Here is a 7,548-nt window from a genome sequence, read left to right as displayed (position 1 = left end):
CATTTTTCACAGAGCTAGAGTGAACAATTCTAAAATTTGTATGGAACCACAAAAGACCCCAAGTAGTCAAAGCACATTGAAAAACACAAGGAAAGCTGGAGGCATCGCAATTCAGACTTCAAGTTATGTTACAAAGCTGTAATCATGAAAACAGTATGGTAATGACACAAAAGTAGACACATAGATCAGTAGAACAGAATAGAAAACCCAGAAATGAACCCACAACTATATGATCAATTAATCTCTGACAAAGCAGAAAAGAATATCTAATGGGGAAAATACAATCTCTTCAACAAACGGTGCTGGGAAAACTGGACAACAACATGCAAAAGAATGAAACTGGACCACTTTCTTACACCATAAGCAAAAATAAATTCAAAATGGATTAAAGACCTAAATTTGAGACTTTAAACAGTAAAAATCCTAGAGAAGAACATAGGCAGTAACTTTTTTTTACACTGGAGTTGCACCTTCTTTCTAGATATGTCTTCTGAGGCAAGGGAAACAAAAGCAAAAATCAACTATTGGGACTTCATCAAAATAAAAACCTTCTGCTAAGCAAAGGAAACAATCAACAAAACTAAAAGGCAAACTACAGAATGAGAGAAGATATTTGCAAATGACATATATGATAAAGGGATGGCATCCAAAATAAATAAAGAACTTAAAAAATTCAACACCCCAAAACAAATAATTCAATTAAAAAATGGGCAGAAGACTAGAACAGGTATTTTTCCAAAGAAGACAACCAGATGGCCAACAGACACATGAAAAGATCCTCAACATCACTCATTATCAGGGAAATACAAATCAAAATGGCAATGAGATATGACCTCACACCTGTCAGAATGGCTAAAATAAAAAACACAAGAAACAACAGGTGTTGGCAAGGATGTTTAAGAAAAGGAATCCTCTTGCACTGTTAGTGGTAATGCAAACTGGTGCAGCCACTCTGGAAAACAGTATGAAGGTTCCTAAAGAAGTTAAAAACAGAACTACCCTCAGTACTACTAGGTATTTACCAAAAGATAAAAAATACTAATTTAAAGGGATACATGCAACCCAATGTTTATAGCAACATTATTTACAATAGCCAAATTATGGAAACAGTGCAAGTGTCCATTGATTGATGAAAAGATATATATATATATATATATATATATATATATATATATATAATGTATAATGGAATTATATATAATATATTAATATATAATATATATATAATTCCATTATACATATATATTAATATATATATACATATACACATAATTGAATATATATGTATACATGTATAAATGTATAATGGAAGATTGCTCAGCCACAAAAAAAGAATGAAATCATGCCATTTGCCATGACATGAATGAAGCTAGAGAGTATTATGTTTGGCAAAATAAGTCAGAGAAAGACTAATACTATATGATTTCACTTATATGTAGAGTTTAAGAAACAAAACAAATGAGCAAAGGGAAAAAGAGAGAGAGAGAGAGAGACACAAACCAAGAAACAGACCCTTAACTATAGAGAACAAACTGATGGTTACCAGGGGGGAGGTGGGTGGGAGGATGGGTTAAGTAGGTGATGGGGATTAAGGAGTGCTCTTGTGATGAGCCCCAAGTGCCATAAATATGTTGACTCACTATATTGTATATCTGAAACTACTATTATACTGTATCTTAACTAACTGGAAGTCAAGTAAAAACTAAAAAACAAAGAAAAAAAAGGTTGATTCCAACCCCCATGGATGACTTTGAGGAGCACAGGATTTCAATGGAGGAAGTAACTGCAGGTGTGGTGGAAATAGCAAGAGAACTAGAATTAGAGGTGGAGCCTAAAGATGTGACTGAATGGCTGCAATTTCATGATAAAACTTTAACGGCTGAGGAGTTGCTTTTCATGGATGAGCAAAGAAAGTGATTTCTTGAGATGGCATCTACTCCTGTACTCCTGGTGAAGATGGTGTGAAGACTGTTGCAATGTCAATAAGGAATTCAGAATATAATACCAACCTAGTGATAAAGCAGCAGTGTTTGAGAGGACTGACTCCCCTTTTGAAAGAAGTTCTACTGTGGGTAAAATACTATCAAAGGGCATTGCAAGCTACAGAGAAATCGTGCACAAAAGGAAGAGTCAAACTTCACTGTTGCCTTATTCAAAGGAATTGCCACAGCCACCACAGTCTTCAATAACCACCACCTTGACCAGTCAGAAGCCATAAGTGAAACAAGATCCTCCACCAGCAAAAATATTACAGTGTACTGAAAGTTCAGATGATGGTTAGCATTTTTTAGCAATAAAGTATGTTTAGTTAAGGCATGTATTTTTTAGACATAACGCTATTGCACACTTAAAAGACTATTATATAATGGAAACGTAACTTTCACATGCATTGGGGAACCAAAAGAATGATTTGACTTACTTTATTGCAATATTTGCTTTACTGACGTGGTCTGAAACTGAACCCACAATATCTCTGAGGTATGCCTATACATTTTCCCAAATCAATCAATTAGAACCTTCCTTTATGCAACACTATTCCAGAAGTTCTTAAATTTTGTCTGTTCATGACATCCTTGGGAGTCTCAATTTTTTTTAATTATATTCGTAGGCCAAAAGAAACACTCAAGTATTCTGTTTAACAGTTTCTAAAAACATAATATTTACATCCTAAAAGTGTAGTAGCTATTTGAAAAATAAATGTGCATAAATTGAAAAAAAATATTTTTATTTCATTCTTAAATAACCTAACTTACTAATGGGATGCAGTGCCTGCTGAGTGCTGCACAACTTCTTAACCTTTGAATTAGATTAGATGGTTGCCACCCTCATTTTCTTTTTCAAAATCATTTCTGAGTGGCAATTGCTTTTTAAATTTTTAAAAATTATTCTAAGACTTTTTTTAGAGCTGTTTCAGATTCACAGCAAATTTCAGAGCCAGAGATTTCCCAAAGCCCCCATACCCCACACCTGCATAGACTGCCCTATTATCAACATCTCTCACCAGAGTAGTACATTTATTACAATTGATGAAGCTATGTCAACAGATTGCAATCACCCAAAGTCCATGTTTACATTTAGGTTTACTCTCGATGTTTTACATTTTATGGGTTTGGACTGATGTATAATAACATGTATTCATCATTATGGTATCATACAGAGTATTTCCACTGCCCCCAAAGTCATCTGTGCTCCATCCATTCATCCCTCTTCCTTCCTCTAATTCCTGGCAACCACTAATCTTCTTGTCTTTATAATTTTGCCTGTTCAAAAATTTCACACAGTCAGCAGTTGCTTTCTCCACTTAGTAATATGCATTTACATTTCTTCCACGTCTTTTCATGACTTGATAGCTCATTTCTTTTTAGTTCTCAGTAAGATTCTGTTGTGTAGATATACAATATTTATTCATTCACCTGCTGAAGGACACCTTGGTTGGTAGCACACCAAGGTGCGATTGCTATATCATATGTCAGGTAGTTTTATAAGAAGGCACTAAATTGTTTTCCAGGTGGCTACATGATTGTATGCATTCCCACCAGGAATAAATAGGACTTCCTGTTGCTCCATATTCTCACCAGCATTTGGTTTTGTCAGTGTACTGGATTTGGGCCATTACAATGGGTGTATAGAGGTATGTCCTTGTTGTCTTAAGTTGCATTTCTCTAATGGTATATGATGTGAAACATCTTTTCATATGTTTATTTACCATCTGTATATCTTCTTGGCTGAGATGTTTGTTAAGGATCTTGGACCATTTTTTAACTTAGATGGTTTATTTTCTTAATGCTGAGTTTTAAGAGTTATTTGTATATTTTGAATAACAGTCCTTTATCAGAAGTGTCTTTGGCAAAACTTTCTCCCAGTCTTTTCTAATTCTCTTGATATTATTTTTTGCAGAGCAGAAGTTTTTAATTTTAATGAAGTCCAACATATCGATTCTTTCTTTCATGGGTCATGCCTTCAGTGTTGTGTTTGAAAAGCCATCACCATACCAAGGCCATCTAGGTTTCCTCCTATGATATCTTCCAGGAGTTTTATAGTTTTGAATTTTACATTTATGTCTATAACATATTTTGAGTTAATTTTGTGAAGAGTGTGTCATCTGTGTCTATATTGACCACAAAAAATACCAGAAACCTAGCTTAGCAAACATGTTGTCATTCAAAAGAATGAAGAACAATCTAATAATGAAACTGTAAACTTCTTCAAGAAAGTATTTTACACAGTATTCAGTGTTGCTAAATTTCCTTTGAAAATTTAAAGTGTCCTGGAGAACCCCTGTGAATTCAGTGAGGGATCTTGGAGTACCTCAGGAAAGTTTGGGAATCAGGGACATCTGCCATTGATGGAAAACCTAAGGTAAGTAAATGTATAAAAAAAACAAACTATAGGGTCACCTGGGTGGCTCAGTCGGTTGGGTGCCCAACGTTGGCTCAGATCATGATATTGTGGTTCATGAGTTCTAGCCCCACATGGGACTCTGTGCTGACAGCTCAGAGCCTGCATTCTGCTTTGGATTCTGTGTCTCCCTTTCTGCCCCTCCCCCACTTGTGCTCTGTCTCCCTCTCTCTCTCCCAAAAATAAATAAAAACATTTTAAAAAATTAAAAAGAAAAAACTATAGACATTATTAAAAGCAAAGGTGCAAAGTAGCAGAAGATATCTGTAGTACATAACAAAAATATAGAATTAATATCTAGGCTATATAAAGAAATCCTATAAATCAATGATAAAAGAGAAATAATCCAATAGAAAATAAATAAAAATCTTACATAATTCTCAGAAAAAATTCCTAAGTATAGGGGAAACATGAAAATTCAGTTCATCTCATTAAAATCAAGTAAATTCAAAAATAACACTCTAATAGGTACCATTTACACTCACTGTAATGAGTATTACATAAACTTTATTACATTCATATCATAAATAATTCTATTTCTCCAAAACCATAGAGCAAGTAAATTTTTATATACTACTAGTAGGAGTATAAACTAGTACACTGACTTTCTGAAGGAGTTTGGAACTGTCTGGTCAAGTTAGAAATTCACATGTCCTATCAAATATGATTCTACTCCAAGAATATACTCTAGACAAATACATGCTCAGTTACCCTAGGATACATATGTTGGTCATACTGAGAAAAATGAAACAATTCATATCTCTGTCAATAATAAAGAATTAAATTGTACAGTCATGAAATGGCACACAATACAGCAAGGGAGTGTGCAAACTATGTGTTTGAATCTAATGGTAGCACATCAAGTGAAAGCCAGACACGTAAAATATAAAGTGTATGATTTCATTGATATATATTTCAAAAATGGACAAAACTAGATTATTTGGAATGCATAGATGAAGACTAAACTTAACAAAACAAGGATATCAATGATTGTCACAGGAGTCAGAGCAGTGGTATTTTACAGGGAGTAAGAAAGATACTATGGGCAAGGGACAGTTGGGAATAATTTCTGAGATTCTAACAATGTTAATATATTGACCTGGGAGATGTTTACACAGTGTTCACTTTGTAATAATGCATTTAAGTGCAGTTTTATTTTACACTCTTCTATATATGTATTACATATCCTAAGTTAAAGAAAACAGTTTATATTATATCGACCACTGTAACAATGTCTCTTCTTCTCTGCCATCTGCTTGGCAGCCACAAAACAGCAACCATGTGTGAATCATCTCCATCCATGTTGGCCAGGCTGGTGTCCAGATTGGCAATGCCTATTGGGAGCTTTATTGCCTGGAACACGGCATGAGTCTGATGGTCAGATGCCAAGTGACAATACCAGTGGCAGAGAAGATGACTCTTTTAATACCTTCTTCAGTAAAACAGGTGTTGGCAAGCATGTGTTCAATGCAGTGTTTGTAGACCTGGAACCCACAGTCATTGATGAAGTTCGCACTGGCACCTATCATCAGCTTTTCCACCCTGAGCAGCTCATGACAGGCAAGTAAGATACAGCCAACAACTATGCCCAAGGGCGCTACACCATTGGCAATGAGATCATTGACAATGTCTTGGAATGAATTTGGAAATGGCTGACCAGTGCACAAGGTCTCCAGGACTTCTTGGTTTTCCATGGCCATGGAGGGAGATTTGGTCCTGGGTTCACCTCCCTGGTAATGGAACATCTTTCTTGTCGATTGTGACAAGTCCTAGCTGGAGTTTTCCATTTAGTCAGCCCCCCAGGTTTTCACAGCTGTAGTTGAGTCCTACCACTCCATTCTCACTACTCACACCAGGCTGGAGCACTCTGATTTTGCCTTCACTGGAGACAATGAAGCCATGTATGATATCTGTGGTAGAAACCTCACTGAATGCCCAATCTACACTAACCTGAATAAGATAACATGTCAAATTGTGTCCTCCGTCACTGCTTCCCTCAGATTTGATGGAGCCCAAAATGTTTTCGGATAGAACTCCAGACCAACTTGGTACCCTATCCCCACATCTGCTTCCCTCTGGTCACATATGCTCCTGTCATCTCTGCTGAGAAAGCCTACCACAAACAGCTTTATGTAGTAGAGATCACCAAGGCACGCTTTGAGACAAACAACCAAATGGTGAAATACGACCCTTACCATGATAAATACATGGCTTTCTGCCTGTTGTACTGTGGTGATGTGGTTCCCAAAGATGTCAACACTGCCATTGCTACCATCAGGACCAGGCGTACCATCCAGTTTGTGGGCTAGTGCCCCATCGGCTTCACAGTTGGAGCCAGCATCCCACTGGCTAATTACCAGCATCCCACTGTGGTACCTAGTGGAGACCTGGTCAAAGTACAGTGAGATGTGTGTACGCTGAGCACCACCACAGCCATTGCTGAGACCTGGGCTCCCCTGGACCACAGGTTTGACCTGATGTGTGCCCAGTGAGCCTTTGTTCACTGGTATGTGGGTGAGGGCATGGGGAAAGGACAGTTTTCTGAGGCCCGTGAAGACATGGCTGCCCTTGAGAAGGATTATGAAGAGGTTGGTGTGGATTCTGTTGAAGGAGAGGATGAAGAAGAAGAACAGGAATACTAAAGTTAAAAATGTCACAAAGGTGCTGCTTTTGCAGGGAAGCCTATTCTGTTTTAAACATTGAAACGTGCTGTGATGAGTTAGTTTGTAGGTAGCAGTATATACTCTCTTATACAATTACGAACCTAAGCTTTAAGACATGATGCTTTGTTACAGACATAAGCTGTCCATTTCTCTGATGGGTTTGAATAAATGTCTCAAATGAAAAAAAAAGGGTTAAAAACCAGAAAATACAAACTCAAAATGTCAATTGCCTTTGAGAACTGATTAAATGGAATTTAATATATTTGTGCTGTTTTTGTTTTTCAAAAATTAGATTAAAAGTGTAAATGGCAAAAATTAGCATTTGTACCTTCAGATGGAGAAAAATGAGCCTTGGTTTTATTTTCTACTTTTATGCTGTGTTTGTTTCTCTCTCCAAGAAACATCAACAATAAACAAACAAATCAAAACAGACCATGCAAACCATGAGTGCACACTAACTCTGAATACCTTCTGTAGTTGTCCCTAC

General features: G+C 36.5%; 1 pseudogene; it reads left to right on the top strand.

Moving 5' to 3' along the window:
- Positions 1 to 5,748: 5,748 nt before the first annotated feature.
- On the top strand, positions 5,749 to 7,292 carry LOC106976383 (tubulin alpha-1A chain-like; annotated as a pseudogene).
- The last annotated feature ends 256 nt before the right edge of the window (positions 7,293 to 7,548 follow it).

The sequence above is a fragment of the Acinonyx jubatus genome, chromosome C1 (assembly GCF_027475565.1).
Source record: "Acinonyx jubatus isolate Ajub_Pintada_27869175 chromosome C1, VMU_Ajub_asm_v1.0, whole genome shotgun sequence".
Classification (NCBI taxonomy): Eukaryota; Metazoa; Chordata; class Mammalia; order Carnivora; family Felidae; genus Acinonyx; species Acinonyx jubatus.
This window is presented reverse-complemented; position numbering and strand designations above follow the sequence as displayed.